Genomic DNA, 18,634 nt, shown 5'->3' on the forward strand with positions numbered 1-18,634 from the left:
GGCAATACATGAAAAATGGTTAACAAGTAGTAAATGAGGAGGAAACTGTAGGGAGAAGTGATGGAATACGGGGTGTGTGTGTGCGTGTGCGTGTGCGTGTGTGTGCGTGTGCGTGCGTGTGTGTGTGTGTGTGTGTGTGTGTGCACGAACATCCAATTGCACTCATTTGTGTAGGAGATGGGGCTTCCAGAACAGATTTACTGAGAAGGTGATATGGAGTAGATGCTTGAGGACTCTCCCCCAGAAGGAAAGAAGCAACAGGGCTTTCTAGGGGAAAGTGTTATAAGCAGATACAAGGCAGAGGTTCTGAGGAGGTGTGCTGTGAAGTACAGATGCATGGACAGCAGCACCTGAGTGAGCATGGATGGACACCTTCTCAGGTTCCAGGTTGAGCAAAAGAACAGTGGCTGTAGGCCCCTCCAGCCTAGCTGTGGAGCCTTCCTCCTGTTATTGCAGAAAATATTCAGGCTATTGCCAAAAGCCTGCCTGAGGGAGCTACAGGCAGGGAATGCTTCAGTGCTGAGGAGAACTTTTATGGATCAGTCACTTGAATTAATAAGGTGCATGGGAGACATGGTACAAAAAATGTTAAGTCCTGTTTGACATTTCCTTGGATTTCTTACTCAATGCATTTTTACTCTGCATGTTTTTTCTATGCAGAGGTTGGGAGACTAGTTATCTCTCAGGGATAGTGGGAGGTGCTCTAAATTGGACCTGCATCCACAAAGCAATGAGACAGAAAGGGAGACTCTTTTGCTTCCTATTGCTTATGTCTGATATAAACAGCTAATAACTTTTATTTTAGCATCTGCGGGTAGAGCTCATAACTACAGTACCAGCCCCATATCAAAGTTATTTTCTAGCTTTCTTTAAACAAGCAGAGTACATACAACACTTCATGTGACTAGAAGTGGACGTTTTAAGACTTGGACATGTGGACCCAGAAGGAACCAGATGTAATCAGAGAAAAGCAGCTAACTGGCTTGAGGAGCTGGGCAGACTTGCCCTGGGTAGTTGGAAATATGAGAAATGCCAGCTTAGTTTTGCACACAGTAAAGGGGGAGAAAGAAAGAGAGGGAGGCCAATAGTAGGGCAAAACACAGGAGGAAAAAAAAAGTAGCTGACTAAGGGACTGAATGACACCATGTCCATTTTGGGGGCAGGCCTTAAGAAAGCAGCATACTCTAGTTTGTTTTATGAGATGCTCACTCTAGAAACACAGACCCACATTCTCAGAGAGCTGCACCCATTTCAAAGAAAGGCCCATGCAGAGAAGAACCAATAGCTAACCTCCTCCAAGAGCTATTTATGAGACAGGTTCCCTCAGGCCTTTGCCCAGTAACCCCCATGGGATACTTCATAGAGCAGTGATAAAATATCTGTAGATTTCTGGAAAGACAAAGAGGTGTTGGTGTTTTAAGCTAATAAATCTTGTTGTAGCTTGTTATACGTAGACGGATTCAATAAGGTTTATTTAATTGACCAGTAAAGGGAAGATCAGGTGTCATTTGTGTGAGAGCATGCTTTCTTATTTCAAATATGTGATATAAATCACATGATTAACCGCTTGTAATTTTGTCTCTCCCTACCAAATGCTTATACATCACCTATAGAGTTTCACACACACCCTCAAGTGCTTGTGCACCATACAGAGTTTCAGCCCCCTACCACCAAATGCTTACATTATAGAGTTTCACATACACCCTAAATGCTTATACAGCATACAGAGTTTCACTCCACCACCATTAAATGCTTATACTTCATATATAGAATTTCACCCCCTGCTCAAATGCTTATTATATGTCATACATAGAGTTCAGGGTTCCTCAGAGCCATCTACATGAGCAGAGACTTCAGCTCCAGAAACTCTATGATTAGTTTGTTTTTCATCACTGCTTGTTATAAAGTCAAGTTTGTCATAAGCTGAGGGATGGATGTCGGAGAGAACAATGGGATATCTGCTATTGGGCTCACATTTTAGTCCAGTACTTTCACAGACTTGCCCTTTGACTATGGATAAAATATCAACTTCTCTAGATTGTACTTTTTTGTTGGTAAAATTGGATTAAAATTCTGCCCTTCTATTTTCTCAAAGAAATTCTGACATTACAAAGGAAAGAATGTCATTGTTTGGTCATTCCTTCAATCTATCCTTGTGCATCTGTAGGCAGGGCAAAATTTAGGTGAACATTTGTGTGTGGGTTGGTGTTCTTTCTCTATTGGAATTTCTGCCTGGCTACAGGAGGCGGCCACTTCAGGAGTTTCAGCTAGGGTCACCCTCATGTCCTCTGAAGAGCCTCCACTGTTTCAGGTCTCTAGCTTGTCCCAGAGATGCCTTCTCCAACTGATTTCCCTTCTCTCTTTTCCAGCCCTCACCCCCTACTCATCCCACAGTTGAGTCTCACCCCTGTTCCTCTCTCTACCCCATCTCTCACTCAGTTCCCGCTAATGTATATATAATATAATAATATATATAAGATATATATATACATATATATATATATATATCTTAGCTTCTTTGGGCTGTTATAAATAAAACTGCTATGAACATAGTTAAACAAGTATCCATGTCATATTGTAGAACCTCTTGAGATCCACCCCATTGGAGAAAGCCAACCCCTGACACTATTAACGATACTATGTTATACTTGCAGATAGGAGCTTAGCTCAACTGTCATCTGAGAGGCTACATCCAGCAGCTGATGGAAACAGATGCAGAGACCCACAGCCAACATTAGGCAGAGCTTAGGGAGTCTTGTGGAAGAGTCAGAAGGATTGAGGGAGCTGGAAGTGTCAAGTATACCATAAGAAGACCTACAGAGCCAACTAACTTGGGTTTATGAGGACTTAAAGAGACTAAACCACCAACCAAAAAACATACATGGACTGGACCTAGGCCCCCTACACATTTGTATCTGATGTGTAGCTTTGTCTTCATGTACGTCATCCAGTATTTGGAGTGGGGACTGTCTTGTCTCTGATTCAAACTCTGTTGCCTGCCTTTGGAACCCCTTCCCCTAGTTAGGCTGCCTTGTCTGGCTTTAGTGGGAGAGGCAGTGCTTAGTCCTGCTGCGACTTGAGGTGCCAGGGCAGATTGGTACCTGTGAGTGGGGGATGGATCCCCTTCTATGAGAAGAAAGGGTAGGGGGAATTGGGGAAGGGGGTGGGAGAGTGGTACTGGAAGGAGAGAGGGGAGTTCCTCAAAGAGTATTTGCTGAATTAATGTTTAGCTGCTGTTCCCCACTGCTGACGATTGATTAGGTGTCCCATCCTTTAAGGGGAAGAATTTACCCTGGGATACTGGCTCAAGGAGAAGAAATCTAAGGAATGTAGGAATGGAAAAGGCAGTGCAGTGCAGACATCCACAATTCCTCCCCAGTCCCTGTTTTCCTCACTTTCATAGTTACTGTAGAGCAACTAAGAGAAGCAGTAGCCTGCAGAGACTGGCATCAGTTTACATCGAAGCAGAACTGCCCAAGAGCACAGGACTTGGAAGCAGAATACACAAGAATATCACAAAACAAAAAAGCAATAAGACATTAGATTTAGCATTGGCGTCATTGGGCAGGGAGTCTATTTACATTGTGTCTTATGAGGTCAGCAAAACATTTTGAATAGCAAGTACTTGGCTGTCTGCAGTGGGTCTGAAAATATGAAATAAAACACACACTGCAGACCTGACGTAGGAACAGGGTGTTCCAACTTTCCTTTTGTGCTTTCAGCTGTAACAGACTGCCTTGTCAGTGCATTTGTGGGTTCCTGTCATCTTTGAGGAAAAGATTACAGCTTTGGTGAGGGCAGAACCCCAAAGCACAGACAATGAGAGGCAACGTTCAGTGCTAAGAATTTCAACAAGCAAGGCCCAGAAAGTGGTTGTTCTTTCTTTGTATTGGGATGGGGCAGAAGTAAAAGAGCATGAACTAAAGGCTTCATCAATGGCCGTGATCAAAGAAATGTGAATATCTCAGCAGTTGCTCAGTACTAATTGTGCCACAAGCTCTCAGATCAAAATGTACCATAGTACATTGTTTTTTTGCATAGTGTAAGAGTGTCAATTAAGTGTATGTGTAAGTAGAGTCAATTTTGGATAAAACATTTGGTCTTCAGGAAATAATGTTTGCTACCTTTTTTTTCTTCTCTCTTGTTTCAAAAAAAATTAATCTCCAGAATGTGAATTTAATAATTATTCAGAGTTAGGTAATTTGCATGGAAATGTGAGGCTTGAAATGAGTCCAGGCAAAACAGGACTTTTCCACCTGTCCCATGTTACATTGATTTTTCTGTCTATCAACACTGAATTTGAAAAAAGTTCACAGGATGGGGACAGAAGTTGGTGATCTTGCAGAACCTGCAAGACCTAGGGGGATAATTATCATCCTTCTTTATGATGTTGTCTGGTAGGGTTCAGCGTGAAGGCAGCTCTGTGTGTTGCACACGAGGGTCCTCGATTTGTGAAGCAGAAATGTAGTCGTGAAATATTTTTGAGTACTTAATGCCCAAAGTTTATTCTCAGGGCTTCCTGACAGGGTCTTTACGTGTTAGATTCTCTACAATGAAACAAGCGCCAATCAAGAGGCATTTAGCTGAAAAAGCTGAAGCTGGATGAACCAAATTGATTTGTGGTCCATATGTTGCTTGGGTGGGGGTGGAGAGTCCAGTGTGACAACTGAAAGGGCCATCGTATTAAAGGGAAAACTAGGTTTTTTTCTGCAAATGTTCCTCCTTGGTCTTATCTTTGGTTACTGGATTAACTACAGACGTATTATTTATTTCTCCTGATGTTTTCATTAGTCTTCGTCTTTTGTTTTTCTTTTGTTGTTTTCTGTCAACTTGACCCAAGTCAGAATTTCCCTAGAAGATAAAACCACAATCGAAAAAAATGCCTCCTCCTTCAGATTGACCTGTGGGAAAGCCTGTGAGATGTTTTCTTGATTGATGATTGATATGGAATGGCCCAGCCCAATGTGGGTGGTGCCACCCCTGGGCGGATAGTACTGGGGTATACAAGAAGGCAAACTGAGCAAGCCACAGAAGCAAGCCAGTAAGCCAGGTGTTTCTCTGTGGTCTCTATATCAATTCTTGCCTCCAGATTTCTGCCCCGAGGTCCTGCTCTGATTTCCCTTCACGACAAAAGATGAAATAAACCCGTTCCTCCCCACGTTGCTTTTGGTCACAGTGTTGATCATAGCGGTAGAAAGCAAACCAAGACACACAGCAGACATTATTTGATGGTTTTAAGTTTTTCCTCTTCTTAGCTTTGAGCTTGGTTTGAAAAATCTGCAAACGAGTTGTGACCTGTCTAGGGTCACACTCTTGTGGCTTGGTCATGTGGACAACGAGTTCTATGCTGTTTGATAAGGGAGAGAGAAAGAATGGAAAAGGTGGAGGTGTCCTGCCGGGGGCAGAGAACGAAGAGAGTCTTTGAGACAGACACTAAGGGAGTACTCTATCATGTCAGAATGTTGGAGCACTCCAGCTAGATGTAGATGGGGTGAGGTGATGGGTAAAGGCTCTGGAAAACGATGACAGTAAATTCTAAACATAATAGTGTCAAAGGCATTAGGCATTTCAGAAACTACTGGTAGATAGGTAGCACCAGAGGACAGAAATATTAGACAAGAAATTCTGACCAATTGTTGTGAAGTGTGGTAGAGGCTTCACTCTTATCCAAAGCTTGTGTGAGCCTTGGGAGGATTTTATGGTTGGCATATTCCCTTGGCAATCATTGTTCTTTCAGAAGGTGACAGCTAAACATTATCTCAACTACAGGATTAAAGGACTACATGAAGTCAGCCCAGAGACATCAGACATCGGGAGTTAACACACCTTGGCAGCAGCTCTCCAAGAGTGAGTGATCCATGTTTGAGTCTTTGCTACCCGTGGTATAAAGTGGGATTGAGTCCCACTGTGTACAAGAGTTATTCAATCATTTACACACTAATACTGGCTTCTTTATTGTCTCTGCCATGCTCCCATGGCCCCAGCATTTCCTTCCTGGAATTGCTTCTCCAAACATACTTGCTCTTGAGTTATTAATTCTGGATCTAGTTTTGGTGAAACAGGTTTTGGGCACCGGGAGGAAGACAGCAAGAATTGTCGGACTCAAGAGCGATTCCAGAGTATAGTGTGTAGAAATGACCAATCTGAGTGCAATCAGAATGGGAGGGAAGGAGTCTTAGGTGGCTCAAGGTATAGGGATTTTGTTTGTTTGTTTAGTTTTTGTCTGAGAATCGACTAAATAAGGAATACAAGGGGTTAATAGGATTTTTGGTGAAATATGAGGGATTTGGATCTGTGACTCTGGGGAAGGTAGTGCTATGGGTAATGCAGACTTGGGGGACAGGCTAGTTTGGTGGCCACACTGGAAGCTGAGCCTCAGTCCACAGTATTCAGAGTAGCTGTGGGGGTCGATGTGCTCACTCAGATGCTGAGTGGGAGAAAGAGAACCCCCAGGGACAGAACTCTAGAGTTTTCAATGGAATAAAGATAGACTTATAAGGCAAAACCTGCCAAAGGGAAGTGTGGTCTGGAAGACCGGGTAAGGGCCCACAGGGGAGAAACCTCATAGAGAGAGACTTGTGTGTCAGGAGCAGGAGGAGGGAGATAGGCAGCCAGAAGTTGCCTCAAGACTTACATTTGGAGGACCTGTAGCTGCTGTCATGTTAATTCGGACCAATTAGAAATGCAGGAGTGTCTCCCTGACTTAAAGAGCTTCATTACTTGAAAACAGAGTAAGCAAGCATTGCTTGGGAGAAGGATTGCTCTAATGGCTGGATAAGAATAATTTCTAATTATAGATAAGCGTGACTTAGTTGGCACACTACAGAATGCTGCCCTCCATTTAGATGAATTGTGTGAAACTGAATACTTAAAAAGCCTTTCGATTTACTCTAGCAATTGTGTAAGAATTTTCTTTCCAAGCTTTTGTTGTTGCTGCTCATTTTTATTTCTGTTTTAATTACCACATATTTTAATTTTATGTTGCCCAAAGAATAATATTTAATCTCATGTCTTGTGGTTCTATTACTTTTTTCCTTGTTTTTTATTGGAATATTTTATTTATTTGCATTTCAAATGTTATCCTCTTTCCTCATGTCCCCACTATCCCTATCCCATCTTCCCTCTCCCTGCTTCTATGAGGGTACCCCCTCACCCACCCACCCACTCCTGCCTCTCTGCCCTGGCATTTCCCGACACTGGGGCATTGAGCCTTCACAGGACCAAAGGCCTCCCCTCCCACTGATGTCTGACAAGGCATTCTCTGCTACATATGCAGCTGGAGCAATGGATCCCTCATGCTTATTAATCCCTGGGGGTTCTTGCGGATCTGGTAGGTTGATATGGTCGTTGTTCCTATGGGTGCTATTACTTTTGAATAACAATTCTACTTTGTATAGTCTACTTAGTGTGTTTGTTTGTATGTTTTTTATTTTGTTTTGGTATGGGTTACGGATTTGGCATAGAAGTTGGGTAGAGTGACACACATTTATAATTCCAGGACTTAGGAGTGAAGTCAGGAAGATCCATCATATCTAGAGTAATTCTGGTTGACTAGTAAAGTTCTTGTAAAATGGGAATAATAATATAACCTCAGTGGGTTATCGTAGTATGATCCAGGTTAATTTATATAATATGATTAAAACATACTTGTCAAAGAGTTCTACTAATTATGTCATTTCCATATATTTCAATATATTTTAGTATTACAAGTGTTTGTTGTTTCTATTTATTACTCCTTACTGTTATTGAAATTGGAGAGATGGCTAATACTGGAATACTGACTGAACTAAAAACATGGTTAGTATTCCAACTATTTGTTAGTGATTTTCACATTTATTTCTTGTTAGTGCTACTGCAAAAGGAGAGACAATTTGCTGTAAAGAAATAAAGATTCAACCACTAAACAGAAGACTAGACTTTGTTTCTCTCTCAACTGTGTGGGACTCGACAGGTCCACTCAGTTTGAATTCACTTACCTCAGTTATAACAGTGGAAGTTGGAAGAGCAAATCTTTGAGTCCAGACTTTATTTGAACATTGTGGACAACTCTTCTGTGCTTGAGAGCACTGGTTTACACAACAGTCTTAGCCATAGCATGTTTTTCCCTAAGGGAAAGATAAATGCTCAAAGAAGAGAAATTGGAAAACATTTCCATTAGGCAAATAGTTTCTGGAAAGTACAACAAATGGTTTGATTTATTTTTATATAATTTGTTTCATGGGCTCAAGCACATAAATCAGTTGCTTGTGTTAGATCCAGATAGCTTGTCTTTCCTTTTAACAGTGTATTTATAGTTGGAACAAATTCATCCTCTTCACTCCTCCTCTTCCTCCTCCTCTTCCTCCTGCTGTTGCTGAGGTTTTGTTTTTTTCCAAGTGTTTCTCGTAGGGAAATAAGTATTTGGAGGTATCCATTCTATTTGCCGAAGTTGAAATTCAACCCACTTAAATAAATCATCCTTTTTGACACTTGCAAATAAAATCATAATTGATGTCTTCTTGTACCACAGCACATTTTTTAAAATACGAAAATTGGCCCCTTGTATCCATTCTACAATCCTTCCAATGACCTTTTCCTCTGATGAGTTATTTTTCTTGTGTGCACATGGGGGAGCTTTTGAGACACTGGTTTGAATGCAATGTTCCAGTGACTTTCTCAGCTATTTGATCCTAAGTGATGACTTGAAATTCCCTGACACATGGAGGGAAAATGGGGATGAATGACTGCAGGTTTGATGGATTTCTCTAGGGTTCACTGTCTGATGCAAAGTCTGGGAATACATCTCAGAATTGTCTCTAAATACTCCACACATTTGTATAGGATACACTAGAGCCATAAAAGTGGGCGTTGGGGGTCGGGCTACCTCTGCAGGTGAGAGAGGTCAAGTCAGTCTGACATTTTCATTGAGCTGTTATTTAGAGAGGTTTCGAATACAACCTGGCATTATTCCTCGGTAGAAAAGGAAAAATCTAAAGCCTCATCAGAATATAAGGAAGTCACACGTGGAAGAAGCTGACACAAAATAAGTAGCTTGAGAGGATCCTTTACAGTGACTCAGAAAGAAGTTAAGTGTGCCTTCCTTCTCTTTGCAGCCTGTGCCCGTTGAGTTTACGTTTTTTGTTTTTCTTTTATTAATTATTTTCTCGATGCTATGTTTTGTCCTCATATTTTCAACCACCGACTACACTTTAGTGTTGAGATGCTGTGACAGGCACAAGCTTGTGTCTCCTGTTGCTCAGCGAACATTTCCTACCTTGATGTGGAAGCCAAATTTAATAAGCCACCCACCAATTTCTCTATTGTTCTCCATTTGCCTCCTCCACTTCTCTATCCCACCCCAAACCACACTGACTCTCCCTCACCTCTTCATTTTTGCTTTCTGAGACATCACTTCTTGAGTGACAGAGGTTTAGAAATTTGGGATCATCACTTGGTTCCTGTTCTATCTTATATCAGGTTCTTCCAAGCGCACCATGAGGCTTGCTGACTCCAGAAAGTACTGGAAAACTCAGAAAAGCTTTCACCTCTAGTTGTAGGCTTCAACAACAACAACAACAACAACAATAACAACAACAACAACAACGATGCAGATTAAAACCAGAAAGGTCAAAAGCACATGGAACATAGTTCAAGAGAAACATGGCACAGGTTTCCAAACGTTCTTTCCCAGGGATGTTGAAGAGATGGATTTAATTCTCCAAGCCACAGGCAACAGATGGTCAAGTCTAGGAGCTCCCCGGAGCCTTGATATAGGAATTGCTCTAACTATTCAGATTTGATCCCAACTCTCAGAAAACAGGCACCCTGCATCTACCAGAAATCATGTAGGCAGCATAAATTACCTGATCACACTGGTAACCCAGGACCTTAGTCACACAACACTTAGCAGATAAAAATACTTTAGAGAGCTCAGAGAGGATTCATTCTTAGATGTGGTTCAAATTCTAGGCCCGAAGAGAGATCTTGGAAATGTATGGTTTGAGCAGCATAAGTTTGCTTAGTTAACCATACTCTATCCACCTGTACAGGAACAAACAACTACCAACTTCATGAACTATTTGGAAAAATGAGAAAGAATATGTGTTATGGTGGTGATCAAATATATTTGATTTCTGATTCTATGAGATTTAAGTGAGATATGACTATCATAATCCTGGACACAAACATAAAAATTAAGCTCAGGTAGCAATTTCTTCCTATTATGGTATTATCATTATGTCTTTTTCTTTTAAAACATTTTTAATTTTTAATTATGTTTATGTGTGCAGGTATAGTCCTATGAATACATGCCCTCAAAGGCCATAGGAGGGTATTAAATTCCCTATAATTAGAGTTGTAGGCAGTTGTCAGATTTCTGATGTTGACCCTGGGAACCAAACATGGGTCTTCTGCAAGGGCAGTTGAGCTCTTAACCACTGAGCCACCTATCCAGCCTACCACCATGCATTTTTACTATAGTCCCACATCCTCCATCGAATCTAACACTTGACTGTTTTCATATTCTTTGTATATTGACTCCCATATCAGTTGGCCCAGGATGTGATACTACATAAACAAGCCCATCTTTGCATAGTTAGTAAGGCTGATAAGGAATGTCTTGATACCACTTTTCTACTGTGAGTATCAGTCCATATCATCATTCTGGATTCAGGCTGAATTAACAGTCCCAAGCTGGAATACTGTGGCAAAAAGGAAAGTCTACATGATCCAATTCAACAATGACTTCTAGAGTCATTGGTATGAGATGGCATATGTCCTGTCTGTTCCCATTTTGTTTCTAAAGTCCCAAAGCCTGGCCTGATGTCAGTTCACTAAGGATGTATGATATTCCTTTGGGATGGTGGAACTTGATGGTCAAATAACATCCCAGTCTCTTACTGACTTATCAACAGCCTCCCTCTAACTTTATCCTGTTGATCATCACCAAGCCCATACCTTCTGAGTTCATTGGTGGCAAACAAGTTCCCTTCTCTAGTGCTACTTTAAAGCTCCTTTTGAAGCTTTGGCGCTCTTAATGTTCCCATATTTTAGTGACTAGACTATTTCACCAGCCCTAGGCATATTTTATTTTAGCAAACCTTTTGTGCTTTTCCTTGTGATATTAAGTCACTGAGATGGTGGGGCATTTTCTGAAGAGACTTCTTATTTTGAGCTTTAAGTCTTCAGAGCCCAAATACCTTACCCATATTTTCATGCCTGAGGCACCAAGTTCATGAGTGTACAAATAACTACTGCTACACTGCTTCAGAGAGCTCCAAGCGCTACTCAGTGGTGATAGGCTGAGAGATCAAGCCGGGGAGGACACAGGTTCAGATCCAATCCATGCTTTGTTCACAAGGCAAGTCCAGAGTGGAATGTGTTGGAAAGGCTATCCTTTGCTAATTCACTCCAAGCTCTGAACAGTTCCAACAGTGGCCTTTTCTTAAGGATTTTAGGATGTTCAAAGGACACTTTCTACATAGGGACCATGTGTCTCCAAAGGACTATATTTATGGAAATAATCACATATGGGGGATATTGCTGCTTTGGCTCTGTTTTCTTGAAATTGTCACATTATGCCCTGAACCCATAAGTCATCCACCTACTCTACATTTTTCAGATGTACATGACTCATGACATCTTCACAAGAGTGGGCCCATAGAACTGCTCTGGGCTTCGTAAACCAAATCTGTGGACCCAGCTCTTTTTCTAAGTAAGTTTCATTTATCTCTAGTACAGAATCTCTTTTCCTAGAGAAAGAAGCACTTGAGCCCAAAAATATCAGACTGGAAATAAAGATGAAGAAAAAAGTAACCAGATCAGCTGTGCTTCATAAGATATAAAGCACTGCTTCATGAAAAACATTCCTAAAAATAAAAACCCCTGGCAATATAGCAAAGAGACAAAATGACTTCTTGTGGTTGAATGGTTTTTAAGGTATTTCCCTCGTTACAGTTTTAAAAACTGTTCCAAAAGCAGTCTGTCTTAAATTCTGTGCCAAAGGGGAATATTGTCCACTGGCAGGCACAATCGTCAGAAATAGACAGCCATGAACAAGTGTTTTGATTGCCCCAGGCACAACAGCAGAGAGAGAGGTTACCACTTCCTGAGAAGTGCTTCAGTGTGGAAGGCAAAAGCTTAGTCAAGTTCACTACAGTGACTTTGAGCAAGTGTCACAACTGCGTGCAATGCTGTCAATATGCTGTCCTTTCAGTTCATGTAAGCAATGCTTTACTTATGCTTCTGTTTTGTGCAAAGGTGTTCATAGTTCCTGAGGGAATAAGCTAAGCCAAGCAAAATCCATCAGGACAGACTTTGGTACTCAGATGCTGGAGACCAAGTCACAATGACCAGAAAGCAACTGAAAAAGTCCATAGAGCAGGCAAACTTTGGGATTCTTATGTGTAGAATACTAAAATTAAAGTGGTCTAGGCTGGGTAGCACAGGCCTGTAGTCTCAGCTACTCTGGAAACTAAGATATGATTTCAGAACAAGTTTGAAGCCTGTCTGGGCAATTTAGTGAGGTAGTCTCAAGAGGGCTGAGGATATGGGTTAGTGGTAGAGCACTTGCCTGTAGTCCCAGACCTTAGGTTCATTCATGAGCACTGCCCCTCCACCACAGAGACGAGGGTATTTGATGAGTGAGGAAGGCTCAATAACTTGACACATTGGCAGGAAAGCACACTGGTATTTATGTTGTGGCTACCTAGTGAGATGGTGAAGTGTTTGTCACATTTGGGGCTCTCCATGATCACTATGATGATTGATCATGCTTCATCTTTTTGAGTTCCTAAATTTTTCCTAGAATTCCTTCATCTCCACCTGGCCATCTTGACCCAGAAGACAAAAACCACAGTCCTGATCTAGGGCTCTGGGAGCACTTGGGACTCATTTCAAAGTCTGAGGATTTTCTGGGACCAGGACAGAGTGTGGCTTGCTGTTATCTTCCTTTCAAGTATTGTACTTAGAGAAGGCACCTCCTACTTTGAGCAGCTGGTCTTCCTCAGAGATATTCTCCTTCATCTCATCCAGTCCTATTGGGGAATTTATTTTACTTAGCCTTTCCTCTCCTGAATTTATCTCTTTCTTTCTCAGAATAATGGGAAGTCACTCATCTATCCATTCAGGGGATTTCTGTGTCCTCATGGCTTGTCATGAGGCTTTTGACTAAGCTGACAAGTCATTTTTCACCCAGGCCAGAACTGGTCCCCTGGTTCCTGTTGCTAGTGAACAACACTGGGTGAGATTTCACAGCTGACAGCTTTCTCTCAATTCCATATAAATTCTATTTCTTTAAAGTGTTTAAAGTAAAACAATCCATTGATGTAATTTATGGCAATGTCTGTGCTAAAGGAGCAGCTACTGATGCCTGTCTGTTTATTCTCAACTGAGTACCAACTGGTACTGGACAGCACTTGATGCTGGGGGTCAGCAGTGAGGTCAAAGTCATTATAGTCTTTGACTTTATAGTGGTTAAAATACTTTTAATCTAATGAGGGATAAAGAAGTAACCAGACAGCTACAGTATGTTGAGGCAAGAACTTCGGCGGGGAAGCCCACACAGGCAGAGGAACAGCAATTCTTTGCATATAGAGTTCGAAGCAGAACTTATAGTTAATTAACTCAACGGGCATTGTCTTTGCCATAGTGGAAGTTGCTCCTGGGAACCCCCTGTATTGGTTGAATGAGCACATACATGTGAAGGTGTGATATTCTTATAAAGGAAAGTGTAAAGTGTTATGAACACGAGGTCCACTGGGGACGTGACTTCGATTGGTTGTTGAGAGGGCATTAGGCTGAGAGTTGAGTTGTGAGCAAGAGTTGGGAAATGAATAGGAGGGATAGAGCTGGCTTCAGAAAGGACAACTCAGGCTGAGGGCTAAGGCCCAGAAAGACATAAAAACTCAGAGGAGAGTGCTTGACAAGTGCTGCAGTAAGGGGTACAAGGGAAGAAGGAGAGTGGGGAGGGTCACATTATATGGAGCTGGCTCAGCCACAGGAAATGGCTTTGACATTATCTTGAGGAGGATGGGGGAGTTATGAAAAGAGTTTGATCCACTTGGACTTGAGCTTTGTAGAGGATATAAGAATGGATTGATTTACATTCTTTTACATGCTGACTGCCAGTTGAACCAGCACCATTTGTTGAAAATGCTGTCTTTTTTCCATTGGATGGTTTTAGCTCCTTTGTCAAAGATCAAGTGTGAATTAGATGTATGGGTTCATTTTTATTCCATTGACTCAAGGACCTCCACATAAAACCAGATAGACTGAAACTAATGGAAGAGAAAGTTGGGAAGATCTTTGAACATGTGGGCACAGGGGAAAATTTCCTGTACAGAATACCAAAAGACCTCATAAAATTGAAAAGCTTCTGTAAGGCAACAAACACTGTCAATAGGAGAAAGTGAAAACTAACAGATAGGGAAAAGATCTTTACCAATCCTACATCTGATAGAGAGCTAATATCCAATATATACAAAGAACTCAAGAAGTTAGACTCCAGAGAATCAAATAACCCTATTTTAAAAAATGGGGTACTGAGATAAACAAAGAATTCTCAACTGAGGAATACTGAATGACAGTGAAGCACCTAAAGAATGTTCAGCAACCTTAGTCATCAGGGAGATGCAAATAAAAACAACCCTGACATTTCACCTTACACCAGTACAAATGGCTAAGATAAAACAAACAAACAAACAAACAAAACACCAAAACTCAGGTGACAACAGATGCTGGCAAGGAAGTGGAGAAAGAGGAACACTCCTCCACTGTTGGTACAACCACTATGGAAATCAGTCTGATGGTTCCTCAGAAAATTAGACATAGTACTACCTGAGGACCCAGCTATATGACTCCTGGGCATATACCCAAAAAATGGTTCAACATATAACAAGGACACATATGCTACTATATTCATAGCAGTCTTATTTATAATGTCCAGAAGCTGGAAAGAACGCAGATGCCTATCAACAGTGGAATGGATACAGAAAATGTGGTACATTAAAAACAATGACTTCATGAAATTCATAGACAAATGAATGGAACTAGAAAATATCAACCTGAGTGAGGTAACCGAATCACAAGATAACACACATGGTATGCACTCACTGATAAGTGGATATTAGCCCCAAAACTTGGAATATTCAAGATACAATTCACAGACCACATGAAGCTCAAGAAGAAGGAAAACCAAGTGTGGATGCTTCAGTCCTTTTTAGAAGGGGTAACAAAATACTTACAGGAGGAAATACACAGACAAAGTATAGAGCAGAGACTGAAGGAAAAGCCATCCAAAGATTTTCCCACCTGTGTGATCCATTCCATATTCAGTCACCAAACCCAGACAATATTGAAGATACCAAGAAGTGCATGCTGACTGGAGCCTGATATGAATGTCTCCTGAGAGGCTCTGCCACAATCTGACAAACACAGAGGCAGATGCTTACAGCCAACCATTGGACCAAGAAGGGGTCCCCAAATGGAGGAGTTAGAGAAAGGACTGAAGGACCTGAAGGGGTTTGCAACCCCATAGGGAGAACAGCAATATCAACCAACAAGATATCCTAGAGCTCCCAGGGACAGAATCACCAACCAAAGAGTACACATGGAGGGACTCATGACTCCAGTTGCATATGTAGCAGAGGGTGGCCTTGTTGGGCATCAGTGGGAAGAGAGGCCCTTGGTCTTGTGAAGGTTTGATGCCCCAATGGAGGGAAACGCCAGGGCAGGGAGGTAGGAGAGAGAGGGTTATTGGGTGAGGGAGTACCTTCATAGAAGCAGGCAGAAGGGGGATGGGATAGGGGTTTTCTGGAGAGTAAACTGGGAAGGAGATAACAAATGAAATGTAAATAAATAAAATAGCCAATAAAAATAAATTAAGAAAATAGCTTGATCATGGAAGAAACATGATGAAATTTAGATCTTTAGGACTTTATCATGGTAGAAATAATGGATTGACATGCTTGCATATGTAACACGAAAGCAGGATTAAAATGATCTAGAGGAGTTGAGAGGTTTTGTGAGTATAGGAGAGGCAAAAGGAGTGTGGAGGAGAAATATATTCAAAGTACATCCTATGAGAAAATACAACTCTGGGCCATCACTTTTCTTCTCTGACTTTGCATCTTGTTTCTCTAAACCAGGTGTGATATTAAAAATGACCTCTCGCAGGTTGCTGTGGGCTAGTCACTGTAAAGTACCTGGTACTTTTACCATGAAATACTTTTTATTGAAAAATTTATGTATTTACATTTCAAATGTTATTCCCTTTTCTGGTTTCCCCCTCTCCCATCCCCCTCCCCCTTGTTCTATGAGGATGCTCCCTCTCTCACTCATCCACTCCCACCCCAAACCTCTGGCATTCCCCTACACTGGGAAAAGAGCCTTGACAGGACCAAGGGTTTCCCCCGCTGTTGATGCCAGACAATGCCATCCCATCCTTTGCTACATACGCAGCTGGAGCCATCAGAAATATTTTGCATAGTCTGTTCTCCAAAGGCTTAGGGTTGGGAGTGGAGGTGGGTCTGGTATTAGGTAGAAAACTAATCGCATTGAAAAACCCTGGGCCTTGTACTCAGTCCAGATGTCTTAAAAAAAGAGATGCTTCTTGAGTGCATTAACCTAAAAATAGCATGACCCTTTAGTGGGTAGCCCTTAAACAATAGCCTTGAATGGTAAACATTCAGTAAGTATTATGTTATTAATTGCTGTATAGATAAACAAATTTATGAATAATGCCCCCTTTTCTAATCATGAAAGATAATAATGGTTCCTTAAGTTGGTGATTACATCTCTATATTTATATATGCAACATATTAGTAGTTGGTAAAAATTAGCTATGTTCTGGGCTAAGGGCTGAAGAAGGATAGATATATCCTTGTCCTCATGGTACAAACAAAGATTTACCCTGATGAATAACCAAAGTAATGCCTAAGGGACAGAGGATAAGGTAGTTGAAGAGTTTATAAATAAAAAGGGTAAGAGAGGGACTCCTCATGAGAAGGACCTGGGATGTTTAGGAGAAGGGGAGACTCAATTCCTGAGAATGAATCAGTATTCCTAGCTGCCTTTCTATATGGTGTCAGACATGCTCAGCGATAAAATAAGATACACAACAATATATCTAGAATTGCTTGGGTTCACTAAAAATGATGCACTTGGGGAAAAAAGATATTTAGTTTATCCTAAGGATAATTTGTAACTTACAGGATTTATTCTGTGAACTTTTTGAGATAGCAAATGAAGTCTACACCCCAGCTTATTAAAGGCAACCAAATATTGGATTTGGTTTATCATATTTAAAAAGCCTGGAAACGAAGCCCCAGTGATCTGTGGAGAAGAGACAGCAGTGATCAAAGCCTTAAGTGTTTTTCTTGCTTCATCCTGTTTAATTCTGATTCCATTGTAAGGCAGCTAAGCTTCCCCAGTGGTTAAGGAAAGCATTGTCAAAAGCCAGATACAGTGGAATATTCATGCGTGCTAACATTCCTTTAGGAAGACTCTCAGTCTAGATTCTTATTCAGAGCTTTAGCTGGGCTTTCAAGGACTCTAGGCATTTCTTTGATCTGTTTCTGATCATCTCTACTCTTTTCCTCCTTTATCCAAAGCCCAGAGGCACTGGAAACTGCAGAGAACACCATTCCTGTTTGTCCTTTCTTCCTCCTGCCTTCTTCCTAGTAACGTAAAGTGTCGACACACATAGTAGAGGCAGTGCTGAACACTAATACAGATGGTTATAGGCACCCAATAAAGAGAACGCTCTGCTATCGTCTCACTGCAGTATCTGGGTGGTTTGTGTTTGGGGGTTTGATTTTGTTTTTGAACTAAAGAGCAATGTTTAGCAATGTTATTTAGATAATCAACAATCTGGAATCTTTTAAAGCCTACGGTAGCCAGAATAGTGGCCCCCAAAGATGTAAAAAACTTAATTCCTAGACCATGTGGAATTTACCTAGTAAGTGGGAAAGAAGGTTGAAGATGGAATTAAGGCTGATGTCATCTGAGATGTGGAGATTATTTTCGGTTATCAGCATGGGTTCAGGATCCTCAGAAGGGACCCTCCAATGGGGAGAGGAGATGATTAAGTGTCAGAACACTATGTCACATGGAGTACTTCATCAGTATAGCTGACTTTTAAGCTGGAAATACCTGGCTATGAGCCAAGGACCCAAGTGTACCTCAAGAGACTGGAAGAGGAACAAAAACAGACTTTCACCCAGAGTCTTCAGATAAGACTGCACCTTCAGATAAGTCCACATCTAGTTTAAACAAGTAAAGATGTAGTTCTGGTCTTCTGAGTACACAGCTACAGGACAAGTCTATAGGTCTTTAAGTCGATCCATTTGTGGTCATTCCCTAAAGAGTCAATGGAAAATGAAGATAAGAGAGCTTTAAGAAGAAGTAGATGATTGGGAACTGTAAGTCTCTACAGAATAGTTCGTTTATATTTGTAAAGGAAAATAATGGAAAATATTCTGTGGATCTTAGTAGCACAATGCACTGATCAAACTCTGTGAAGGTAGGTAGTATCAATGAAGGAGAGTGGCCTAGTGGACAAAAATGGGGGTTGGAGGGGAGTAGGGAAGATCAGGGGCATAGAGTCAGGAGGGCAATTATAGCAGAGGGTAGTATGGCAGACTACGGGGATTTGGCC

General features: G+C 41.3%; 1 protein-coding gene across 3 annotated transcripts in view; it reads left to right on the plus strand.

The window, feature by feature from the left end:
- The window catches only part of Pde4d (phosphodiesterase 4D), a 1,511,604-nt gene that overhangs the window by 172,272 nt on the left and 1,320,698 nt on the right, over nt 1–18,634 (plus strand). The window contains exon 2 of one of the 3 annotated variants that reach the window (XM_087616183.1): nt 5,770–5,847. The exons of the other annotated variants lie outside the window; for them this stretch is intronic. The gene's annotated coding sequence lies outside the window, so the exon portion shown is untranslated. The remainder of the gene's footprint in view (nt 1–5,769; nt 5,848–18,634) is intronic. 3 annotated transcript variants of the gene reach the window in all.

This window comes from Rattus norvegicus, chromosome 2 (genome assembly GCF_021556685.1).
Source record: "Rattus norvegicus strain SHRSP/BbbUtx chromosome 2, alternate assembly SHRSP_T2T, whole genome shotgun sequence".
Classification (NCBI taxonomy): domain Eukaryota; kingdom Metazoa; phylum Chordata; class Mammalia; order Rodentia; family Muridae; genus Rattus; species Rattus norvegicus.